General features: G+C 37.6%; 1 pseudogene; it reads right to left on the bottom strand.

The window, feature by feature from the left end:
* Positions 1-3,653: 3,653 nt before the first annotated feature.
* On the bottom strand, positions 3,654-9,518 carry LOC125276259 (annotated as a pseudogene).
* Between the last annotated feature and the right edge of the window lie 2,546 nt (positions 9,519-12,064).

Genomic DNA, 12,064 nt, shown 5'->3' with positions numbered 1-12,064 from the left:
CACCACCCACTGCAGCTTATGCCAACAACAGAAATAAGTGCAGTTACAACAGCAAAATATGTGGAGAGTGTTGCTATAGTGTGATGATATTGTATTACAATATACTCTAAAAAAGAAGGTTCTTTAAAGGTTCTTTACACATAGTGACAGTTCTATTTAGAACTGTATCATCCTGAAGAACCCTTTATATGCTGAAATGGTTCTTTGTGTTTGAGTTTAGGGTTCTTTATTCCTGCCTTTTTAGAGTCCAAGCCACTCAGGCACAGGGCCTTTTTGTTTTTCTAAGGAGAATTATTTTTTTCCGTCATCCAGGGATTTTTGGGGGCCTTAACGTGCTTAAAAACTCTTGAAAATTGGCCCACATATTGGAATTTGTATGAAACTCGGTACACATATAGACCTCACTGGGCCTAACAACTTTCATGCTCTAAGTTATACGTCACCTAAACAGGAAGTTAGTTATTATGGGTTGTTTGAAAAACGCACGCTCTGGAATTTGATATACTCCTCCTAGACGATTAATCCGATCACCACCAGTCTTGGTCAGCATGGAGTTAAGACATTGAGGATGCTAAATTGCGAGCGGATTTTTGATATCTCGAACAGTTTGGCCATGGCAAGGTAACAAATTTATGGCGAGAAAAGGGAAACACAAAAATGTGTTATAACGTCTGCATACATTGATTGATTTTTATGAAACTTCACCTGTGTGTTCGTTATAGGATGCTGATCACATGGATGTGACTACTGTGAGTCAAAGTTATAGCGCCACCAATTGGCAGCAGGAAGTGTGTCACTTTCAAAATGCTTTGAGATCACCCTCTTTTTTTATCCGTTTTGTTTCCAGACGGTTGAAGGTCAAAATTACAGTTTCAGTGCAGCTTCAAAGGGCTTTAAACGAGACCAGACGGTCTTATCTAGCGAAACGATCTGTCATTTTCGAAAAAAATGCAACTGTATATGCTTTATAAAGACAAATTATTGTCTAGAACGTATTTCCGCTTTCCGCATTCTTCAAAATGTATGTCCTACGTCTTTCCTATTCTACTTACGTGGCACCAGTTTTGTTTTCTTCCGTAAGTAGAATAGGGAAGCTGTAGGACATACAGCGTAAGGGTTTTGAAGAATGTGGAAAGCGGAAGTACGTTCAAGGCAATATTTTGTGTTTATAAAGCAAAATACAGATCGTTTCGCTAGATAAGTCCCTTATTCCTCGTCTGGTATTGTTTAAAGCCCTTTGAAGCAGCACTGAAACTATTATTTTGACCTTTAACCGTCTGGAGGCCATTGAAGTCCGCAATAAGGAGAATAATCCTGGAATGTTTCATCAAATATTTCTTTTTGACTGATGAAAGAAAGACTTGAACATCTTGGATGACATGAGGGTGAGTAAATTATCAGGAAATGTTTATTTAAAAGTGGACTAACCCTTTAAGGCTGGATTAGATTTCTCAGAGCCCAGTGGATTTTGCACAAATAATAATATATAATTTGCTCTAAAATTTTTATAGAGGTTGTCTGAGAAAAAAACACACATGGCAGATTAGGATGATATTCTGCACTCATTTGAAATTGGCTTATGACATTCTATGACATGAAAGTCATCTCAATTTAAACTATCTCATGGATGTGGCTGTTGTGGTTTGTGATCATAGGAGCATCAGCTGCTGCAGTAAATGTGGTGTGAATTTGGCATAGTCCTTTTATGTTTAACCATTTTAAATGCCCATTGTCTGCCGTGCACAGTTGCCCTGAAGCCTTTGGCCCGTCATCGCTGCTCGCAGCTATATTTTTATAATTGTATTTTTTATACCACACATATTGAAATTTAATGACAGCATGCTTTTGGAGCATAAGACTGTTGCACAAACAATAGTTCAGGGAGGTCTAAAAACACATGAAGAGAAGTGTTAGAATAATACAACATCAGCAAACACAGACATTCGCATTAGACTGGAATGGATTTCTCAGAGCACTGTGGAGTTTGAGCAAATTACAGTAAATAATTTGCTCTGAAGCAAATTTTTATAGAGGTTGTCTGAGAAAAACATAGACATTGCATATTAGGATAATATTCTGCACTCATTTGGAATTGAAAGTTACACCACACATATTTACCCACCTATTGCCCGCCGTGCACAGTTGCCCTGAAGCCACCGGGTTGGCTGTGCCACCGAGCTTGGGCCCGCCATCGCTGCTTGCAGCTATATTTGTTTTTCAAATCTGTAACTGTCAAAGCCACTTCATTACTGATTTTCTGGAGCTCAACCATCAAACTACACAGACTGTCAACACAATCTCAACAGGTAAATGATTTCTTTCTTAAAATGTCTGTAAATTTTAACATTAAAATTGTAACTTTTTTCTCTCTTTTTAGTTTATCAGAACATTTAGGAATGACCAGCTCTGTTCAGTTAAGGGTTCTTCTCTCCACTTCTCCACTAAGCAAGTAACAGAGATAATGACTTTATGATCCATATTGTTAGATTTTTTTTTAATTATTACTTTATGCATAAACATACCCAGTAACAAAAAACAAATGAGCATTAAAGCTATCTCATGACTTTATATCACTTTTCCTTTTTTACATTGTAAAGGGCTTATATACTGTCCAGTTGTTATTTGTTTTACTTCATAATGTATTATGTCAATTGTCATTTATTAATGTATTCAGCTAAATAACTGTTGTTAGAGCAGTCACATATTTTTGCTACAATTATATCAATAAAAAATAAAAGTACATAATTGACAAAACATGCTGTTTTTTTATGTAAACCCAAGTAGAGGCTACAAGACAAGAACAGGCTGATAAAAAACAATATATAAAAATTAATATTATTATACTAATATTAAATAACATAAGGATATTAATATACTAATAATAATGAAAATAAACTATTATTAAAGAGGTTATTAATTAAACCATTAAGGTCATATAAAGCACTTTTAAAGCAGAGTTTGTTATAGAACCTTATAAAAAGGCTTCTAATTGGCACCAAAAAGGGTTTTGTTATTGTTACAAGCTGAAGAACCCTAATTTTGTCCTGTTTAGAACCGTTTTTCTTTAGAGTGTTGCACTTCAAAGTTAATACTGAATCAAAACTAGTTAGCACATCATTTGTAATTAAAAAGGGTTTAATGACAATAGCTGGTTATGGTTACACTTACAAAATGTATGAGATGATGAAAACTTATACCATTAATCATACCCAGCATATATTTAGAATGTTACCTGAGAGATAGGAAGAGAAGAAGAGACTTTAGAAAAGAGAAGAGAGAAAGAGCCAGAGCAAAGATGACCCAGCGAAAAGAAGAGCCAGAGCAGCAGTTACAATCTTCTTTATCTCTTCTTTGACCATGTGACTGAAATACAAATGTGAGACATTCAAACTGACCAATCAGAAGATTAAAACTTCCTTCACTGTACTAAAGGTGTGACAGTTCATTGACCGCCTGATAGGACACACATCTGGACCTGTACAGGCCTTGATCACATCAGCACCTCTTTGACCTTTTGATATTCCAAATGGCCCTTATAGAAAGAGAGAGAGAGGGATAAAACAGCAAAGCAAACATCTTTGTCTATTTTAAAATGTCTTTGGATATTTTCAACCTGTACAACTTTCATCTTCCTATTTCATAGGGATGTAAATTCATTTATTGTGATTGACAGGTGTGATGATCAGTGGAGTTGAGTTTTTACCTCCATCATTAGGTTACATGGACATAAAAATGGATAGAGTTTGTTCAGTGAAAGACTGACCAGTGAAAGAGTAGATATGAGAGCTGGACTCCACATCATAAAAGGAGACCAGACCCTCCTCATAATCCACAAACACACCGACCCGCTGCGGTGTCACTCTCAGACACAGAGAGACAGGAGGACCAGCACAGGCTTTATATTCATTCTCCTTCCTCAGAGCCAAACAGTCCAGAATCCATTACTGGGAGTCCGTGTGATATTTCCCTTCCTGTCCACTGGATTCTCTGGCCACTCCTAAAGTCCCAGTCAGTCTTTCCCTTCACCTGCACCTCAAAATAAAATGTCCCTGAGGAGAACCCCTCTTTTCCCAGAACAAATATATGTATATCAAATCTCTCTGGTTTGTCTGGGAGTTTCTGTCTTTTGTCTCCAGATCTCACTTGTTTTCCATCATCAGACAGGATGAGATTCATGGATGAGCTGTATCAGGATCCAGAGTCACATCCACTGAGAAAACACAGAATATGAATCACAACTTAATACAGATACTTTGTGATGTTTTTAAATATTTAATCAGTGTTTAATCATCCTGTAGGTCAGTAATGAAGCTGTGAGTATATTCAATTAGAATGTAATTTTATAAACTACACTAGTCATCACTGTAGAGACAAAACAATTCATATTTTAAGATATGTCACACAGTTAAAACTGTACCTTGTTTAAGCTTTGTCTGTGAAACCAGGTAGTGTAGGTCTGCTGTGAGTATATGAATGTAATCTAGTGTAGTTCAGACACACACTCTTCAGATCTGTAGAGTCACATGACATTGACATTATCAGATCTTTGACATGTTTTATGTGTGGAATTATAGACAAGATTTAAGATTATATTTAAAGAATTGAGTACAATATCATGTTTTATCTGATCAATGTATGAGTCTCTGTTGATATTTAGAGAATCAAACAGAAACCAGCTATAAAACAGCTTAACTTTGCAAATGTTTGGTGAAATGTTTTATGCAAGTTATTTTTGTGTCAAATGTTATTCATCTCAGTTTTGGAGTGGATTAATGTTGTGGTTATTTAAATAATTTAGATAATTAAAAATACTCCAAAACTGTTTGAGGAACAGGTCTGAAATTCTCCTCTGAAGAAGAACAAATGTGCATCTTAAACCCTTGATGTCTATCAGTTTGATTTTCTTCTGCTAAACTGATTTTTATCAAAATCATATTCACAAAATGTATGTGAGACAGCTGAAAAGACCAACAGTTAATTAATGTTTCTTTGTGTAGTTTCTCATGTAAATGTGTTTGCAGATGAACTAAAGTCTCATGGTTGTAGTTTCAGGGATGAAGCTTCTAGTACAATAATTCATATTATATTATAGTACATGAATTTACTGCATGTTTTCTGAAATTAGAGCTGAAAATGAGCTGCTCTCTTCAAGAATAACTGTGAGCTGATGATAATGAGCCACAAACACATGATCACAAACTTCTCTTATTTCAGCTTGACCGACTCATTCTTCATTACGATCAGTGTTGGGGGAAACACATTACAAGTAACACGAGATACGTAATCAGATTACTTTTTAAGTAATAAATTTTAAGTAACAAGTCAAGTAACAAATTACTTTTAATTTACAACAAAAATATCTGAGTTACTTTTTCAAATAAGTAACACAAGTCACTTTGTGTTCCCATGTATTGACTGACAGCTCTCCTGTCTTCATGTTGAGGAAATCAGCAGTAAGGTCAGAGGTGTTGTGTGCGCTGTGTGAACATGATGATTATTGCAGTTCTAGAAATGTGAGCATCATTTACTAATCTCACTACCTAAAAACAGATTCGGTATTCCTCAAAATGAATAAAAACAGTGAAATACAAACTCAGAAGATCTACGAGATCTACTATGCTGCTGAACAAATACAATCATTTGATCAGCTTAATAAACAACGAAAAGACTGCTGCAAGAATGTTAGAACCCCCGTAGCAGATCTCTACAGGTGGTGCTGGGGAGGAGGAGGGATAACAGAGCTTTCACACTGCACAGGGTGTCGATCACAGGCTAAGCCATGCAGCCCCGTTGTTTCAACTAAACTATCCCCTGCGAAGGCCTCCTTCCCTTTCCTTTTTCCTATGTATAGATAAAATGTTATCAAAATTATTCCAGTTCGCATAGATCTGCAGACACAACTAATCTTTCTGTATTATGTGGACCAGTAAAGTACACACTGTGCACATACACACTCAAACATGCAAACCTATAGACTAAACGTGTCAGTGAACGGCAAGAATGCATTAAAGGTATTCGTTTTTCAGTAGGAAAGGTGTCATTTAAGCGCCCCCTAAAGTAATAATTAAGAATTTTTACAATGGAAGTGATTCAATCTAAAGCTTGTTGAAGTATTATTGTTGAAGTAAAAGTCTTGCATTTTCTTCTCCTGTGTCCACTGCAAAGCTGAAAGGTTAGTTTGAGCTGCGCCCTCTACTGTACAGGTGTGAATTTACATTTCCTTCAACCTGAGGCTTATTTCACTTTTGTTGTGAAAAGGCTTTTACATTTTCCAAAAATAGAAGTTCTGTTTTTTTGTTGTTGTTATTAACAAAACAAACAAGCAAGAAAATGTAATGCAAAAGTAACGTAACACATTACTTTCCATAAAAATTAACTAAGTAACACAATTAGTTACTCTTTTAGGGACTAATGCAATGTTGTAAGGGTTTATTTTTAGGGCACATTGCTTTCAAAAGTAATTTTCTCCAACACTGCTGATATTTAAAGATGATAAATAAATGTATCTGTATAGTGTATTTGATATTGCTGTACCAGTTAGTGTGAGTTTCTCCTGTAGAGTGTCCTGCAGTTGAGTCAGAGCTCTCCTCAGACTCTCATCAGTCTTCACACTGATCTCAGACCAGTTCCTGGTGTTTCTAGAGCTGCACAGGGATGAGTAAATCTACAGCAGGAGAGAGGAGAAATCCTTCATCATGGGGAGTGTTATGGTGTCATATACTGCATTATCATTGATCAGAGAGATGTTGACTGACCTGTAGGAGGTGGAGGTGATCTTCAGTGTGTGAGAGCTGCTCCAGCTCAGTGTTTCTCATCTTTAGCTCAGTGATCTCCTGCTCCAGCTCTTCAATGAGCTCTTCCTCCTGTTTCTCTGCTGCTTTCTGCTGCTCCTCCATCATCTCCAGCAGTTCAGTCTGACATCTCTCAATGGAGCGAATGAGATCAGTGAAGAGCTCGACACGGAGCTGCTTTCTCCTTCTCTGTGTTTCTCTGCTCAACCAGGACAATCAACACGTTATTAGTGGTGTTTGATAAGACAAGAATCAGTGTTACTATTGATCATACTTCAGTGTTTTTCAGAATCTCTCAACTGAAGTATTAAACTTCATCAATGTCTCTCAGCCATCTCTCTTTCTTCAGTTTTCAAATCTCTGCCTTTCTCACTCTCTCTCCTCCCCCATCATGAGTGGACATGAGGGAAGAAATGGGCAGACGGAGGGATGCTGGAAGAATTGTTGCTGGGACAGTGCAATGACTGCTGCTTATATACATTCATAATGATGATCGACAGGACCGGCTCCACCTGAATCAATGTTTAGAACTTCATATAATTACATTATTTTAAACTCACTTTTCTGACTTCTGCTGAGTGTTTGACATCTTGAATCTTCTTGATTCTGTCCTGGATCATCTGCTGCACATCTTTCTGTGTCTTCATCAGTTGAGTCTATAGACTACAGAACAACACAATATATTTTCATAACTGATTCATTTATATCAAAGGTGTCAAACTCAGTTCCTGGAGGGTCCACAGTCCCTGCAGAGTTTAGTTCCAGCCCTAATTAAATGTACCAGATCCAGATTCAGGCTTATTTGAAAGCTACAGGTGTTTGTTGGAGCAGGAACTGAGTTTGGCCCTCCAGTGGTGCTTCTCAATTCTTATTTGTGCATCCTCATTTCCTTTCCTCGCGTCTTATTCCACCCTTCAGGATGTGAGGGAAGGACACAAGGAAAAGACGCGAGGACAGAGGAATTGAATCAAGTGAAATGATATATCCTCGCTCCCTTTAGCGTCACATAAAAAGCGTCATCAGCTGCACTCAAGGGATCTACCCATGTGGTTAAAGTTTGGTTATTTAAAAAAAAAAAAAAATTATAAATATTAATAAAGCAAGATGCCCCGTTGAAATATGTGAGATGTAAAGTTTATTTAAACTGCATACATTAAAGCATAAATTATTGTGACAGATATGAAGGGGGAGGAGAGTTTATGCGTGCGTCAGGTTTCTCAACGAGAAAGACTTTCGCAAAGGATGCACCTGTGTATCCTCGCTCATGACTCCTCAGGAAGCCTCCTCACTCCTCGATCCTCACCTCCTCACAGTGCAATTAGAGAATTGAGATGTCCTTCAAGATGGCTGAGCTCGATCGGTTTCTGGGTCATAGGATGGAGGACGGAGGAGCGAGGAAACGAGGAGGGATATTGAGAAGCACCCCCGGAACTGAGTTTGACACCCTTGATTTATATGAAAGAGCATGTGATTCCTCATGATAAGAGTCTTTTATAATCAGTTTTGTCAGTATAACTTCTACCTTCTTCTCTTCACTCTCCTCTTCTACAGGAACAGTGTTGTGGTTCTTGTGAAGTCCTTCGGTGCAGAACAGACACACACATGTCTGATCATCTCTACAGAACAGCTCCAGAGGTCTCTCATGTTTCTGACATATATAGTCCTCCAGATTCCTCACAGGATTGATCAGTTTGTGTTTCTTTAAACCTGCCACTCTCAAATGAGGCTCCAGGTGAGTTTCACAGTAAGAGCTCTGACACCCCAGACACGACTTCAGGGCTTTCAGCTTTCTTTCCTCACAGAAGTCACACAGAACTTCAGGTTTTTTCAGAACTTCAGGTTTTTTCTCAGGACTTTTCTTTTTATAGTGATCTACGAGCTCTCTGAGTGTGGTATTAATCTTGAGATCAGGTCTGATCTTGAATGTTTCTTTACAATATGGACAGTTGCAGGTCTGGCTGTTGTCCCAGCACTTATTCAGACAGGTCTTGCAGAAGTTGTGTCCACATGGAGTGGAGACTGGATCAGTGAACACGTCCAGACATATCGAGCACTGAAGCTCCTCAGTCAGTGGACCGCTGGAGGATGACATATCTGGAGAGAGAAAATGAAGAAGTTAAATCAGAGATCATTTAGATCAGAAGCAACAAGTACAAAGCAGGTCATATACTTACTTATGAATAAATATGTATCTCCTCAGATTAAACATAAACACTGTGTGACCAAGTGTAGTTTGTATGACTAAGTATAGTTTTGATGAATATAAATGTGATTTTCAGCTGCAGTTCAGCAGGTTTGTGTTCAGTCTGTCTGCAGCTCATTTTACTTCCTGTTTCTTTAGTCTTTATATAATGTGACAAAATGACAGAAACACCAAACTTTACTTTACAAGCAATCAAATGACACTTCTCAATTCTGATATCATTTCAGTGCAGTAAACAACTAAAGTAGTTCAGTATTTGACATGATTAAACCTGATTCAGTTCAACTCATTCCAGTTCAACATAAACTCTACTAAACCAGATCACTTCCATTAGAAACCTGTTCAGCTCAATCTCTCTTATATTTCTATCATTACCTGTGAGGATCAGATGTGTCCACAAGACTCTTTGAATGCCTCAATAAATATTCTGTTGTTTAAAGAGGTTGATCGTTTCAGGCGTCCATATTGTTGTTGTTCAAGTTACTTTCACTTTCTCTGAATCTCTCTGAACTCCAGTGATGTCAGAGCTCCTCCTGTATTTACACGGTTGGTTCATGTGTGTCTGTTTGTATTGGGCCTGATGTTTCTATCAGATTAATCTCAGTGTTTGTAATATAGCCTATACAACTGAACCAAAGAAGAAATATTTGTATGAATTTCTAAATGTCTTTTGTGATCCACAGAAGAAAGTCACTCGGGTTCAGAACGACATGATGAGGAAATGAGGACAGAATGCTGCTCTTCCTTTAAAACATCTTCAGTCTTTTCAAACATAATTGAGGTTGAATCCCTGTGTTTGTCAGAATGATTCCTCTGTTGATCTGTTGGGAGAAAATAGTTTGACATACTTGAACTCTTAGTATGTAGAAGCTCAAACTAATGTAATGACCTCAGAGAATCGTTATTTAATTTGTTTCATGTATTTGTTTATTGAAGGTAAATTGCACGAATAATATAATGTAAAGGGGAAAATCATAGACTGTAAAAAAGGAAGGTGTGGAGTTCTGTCTTGGAGCAGCTGATCATGTGTTGGTGAGAAACCTGTCAGAAAGAGGTGGCCGAGGAAAACTGTGAGTGTACTGGGAAAAGCAAACGTATGTGGAGAAAGAAAGGAGAGGAGGGGATGTAGTAGAACCACTGGATGGAAACGAAAGAGTGCTTCAACAGAACCTTCTATTACCTTGTCCATACCTGGTTGATAAGCGGGGACAACTGATGTTTGTCTGGAAAGAAAAGGATGTCAGAGGGACAGATCAAAACAGGAAGCACAACCATGATGGATATTCACCATGACCTCTCCACCACCAAGGACAAGACCAAAGATCTGTCAAAGGACATCAGGGACAAGATTGTAGACCTGTACGGGACTGGAATGGGCTACAAGACCATCAGCAAGAAGCTTGGTGAGAAGGAGACAACTGTTGGAGTGATTACACAGAAATGGAAGAAATACAAAATAACCATCAATCGCCCTCGGTCTGGAGTTTGCCAGTGAACATCTAAATGATTCAGAGAAGGCTTGGGAGAAAGTGCTGTGGTCAGATGAGACCAAAATGGAGCTCTTTGGCATCAACTCAACTCGCCATATAACCTTTAATGTGTTTTTCTGGATTTTTTGGTTGATATTTCGTCTCTATCCATTAAAATAAACCTACCATAAAAATTATAGACTCCTCATTTCTTTGTAAGAGGGCAAAATAACAAAATCAGCAGGAGATCAAATAATTATTTTCCCCACTGTACCAACAACAGAAATAAACACAGTTACAACAGCAAAATATGTGGAGAGTGTTGCTATAGTGTGATGATATTATATTACAGTAGGTACTTTCTAAAAAAAGAAGGTTCTTTAAAGGTTCTTTACACATAGTGACAGTTCTATTTAGAACCGTATTGTCCTGAAGAATCCTTTATATGCTGAACTGGTTCTTTGTGTTCGATTTTAGGGTTCTTTTTCCCCGCCTTTTTGTTTTTCAAATCAGTAACAGTCAAAGCCATTCATTACTGATTTTCTGGAGCTCAACCATCAAACTACACAGACTGTCAACACACTCTAACAGGTGAATGATTTCTTTCTTAAAATGTCTGTAAATTTGAACTTTAAAATTATAACTAGTTGAAACTTTTTCTCTCTTTTTAGTTTAACAGAATATTTAGGAATGACCAGCTCTGTTCAGTTAAGGGTTCTTCTCTCCACTTCTCCATTAAGCAAGTAACAGAGATAATGACTTTATGATCCATATTGTTAGATTTTTAGGGGCCAAGCCCCGAAGGGGCTGTAGCCCCTATTGTAATTGTATGTTTTCCCTTTTATTATTCTTCTTCCGAATGGGAGTCTATGGCAGCCCTATCAACGGAACATGAGAAAATGATGAAATTTGGCACACTTGTAGTGATGGTCATGTCTAGAAATCTGACCAATTTTGGAGTCTCTAGGACCAACTCTATAGCGCCACCACCAGTTCAAAAATTCAACATTCTAAAGGTTTATAACTTTATAACTTTTGAACCATTTGCTCTAGAAAAATACAATTTAGTACATCTGATTCGTCTCTTCATGCTGATTCTATTCAAATTCTTACATTAAGTCTCCGCCCATTACAGTAGCGGCCATTTTGAAAAGTACAGTATTCCGTTTTTTCGCTACTCCTCCTTCAAAATTTGTCCAATTTTGTCCAGACTTTGATCAGGTGATCTTTGGTCTGAGCCGCACAGAAATGACTGAACAGATTTTTTTTATTCATCTTTGTTCAAAAGTTATGATGTCACGAAGTTAACAAGGTTGACCCAAAATTGCTATAGAGGCTGTATCTCAGCCAAACTTTGAGCAATCAAAACAAAAATTGGTACCCTTGATCAAGACCATGATCTAAGGTTCCATGCCGAATTTGGGAACAGCGCCACCTACAGGTCATGAGATCTGAAAAATGGCTATTTTGGCCAATAACTTTTGAACACTTTATTAGAAAATCAAGATCTTGGTGTCTATGGATTCCTTGGGCCATGCCGAATCCAGGGATATTGAATTTGTCTACATCGGATGAAAAGCATGTCCGCCATTTTGAATTTT

The sequence above is a fragment of the Megalobrama amblycephala genome, linkage group LG9, assembly GCF_018812025.1.
Source record: "Megalobrama amblycephala isolate DHTTF-2021 linkage group LG9, ASM1881202v1, whole genome shotgun sequence".
Taxonomy (NCBI): domain Eukaryota; kingdom Metazoa; phylum Chordata; class Actinopteri; order Cypriniformes; family Xenocyprididae; genus Megalobrama; species Megalobrama amblycephala.
This window is presented reverse-complemented; position numbering and strand designations above follow the sequence as displayed.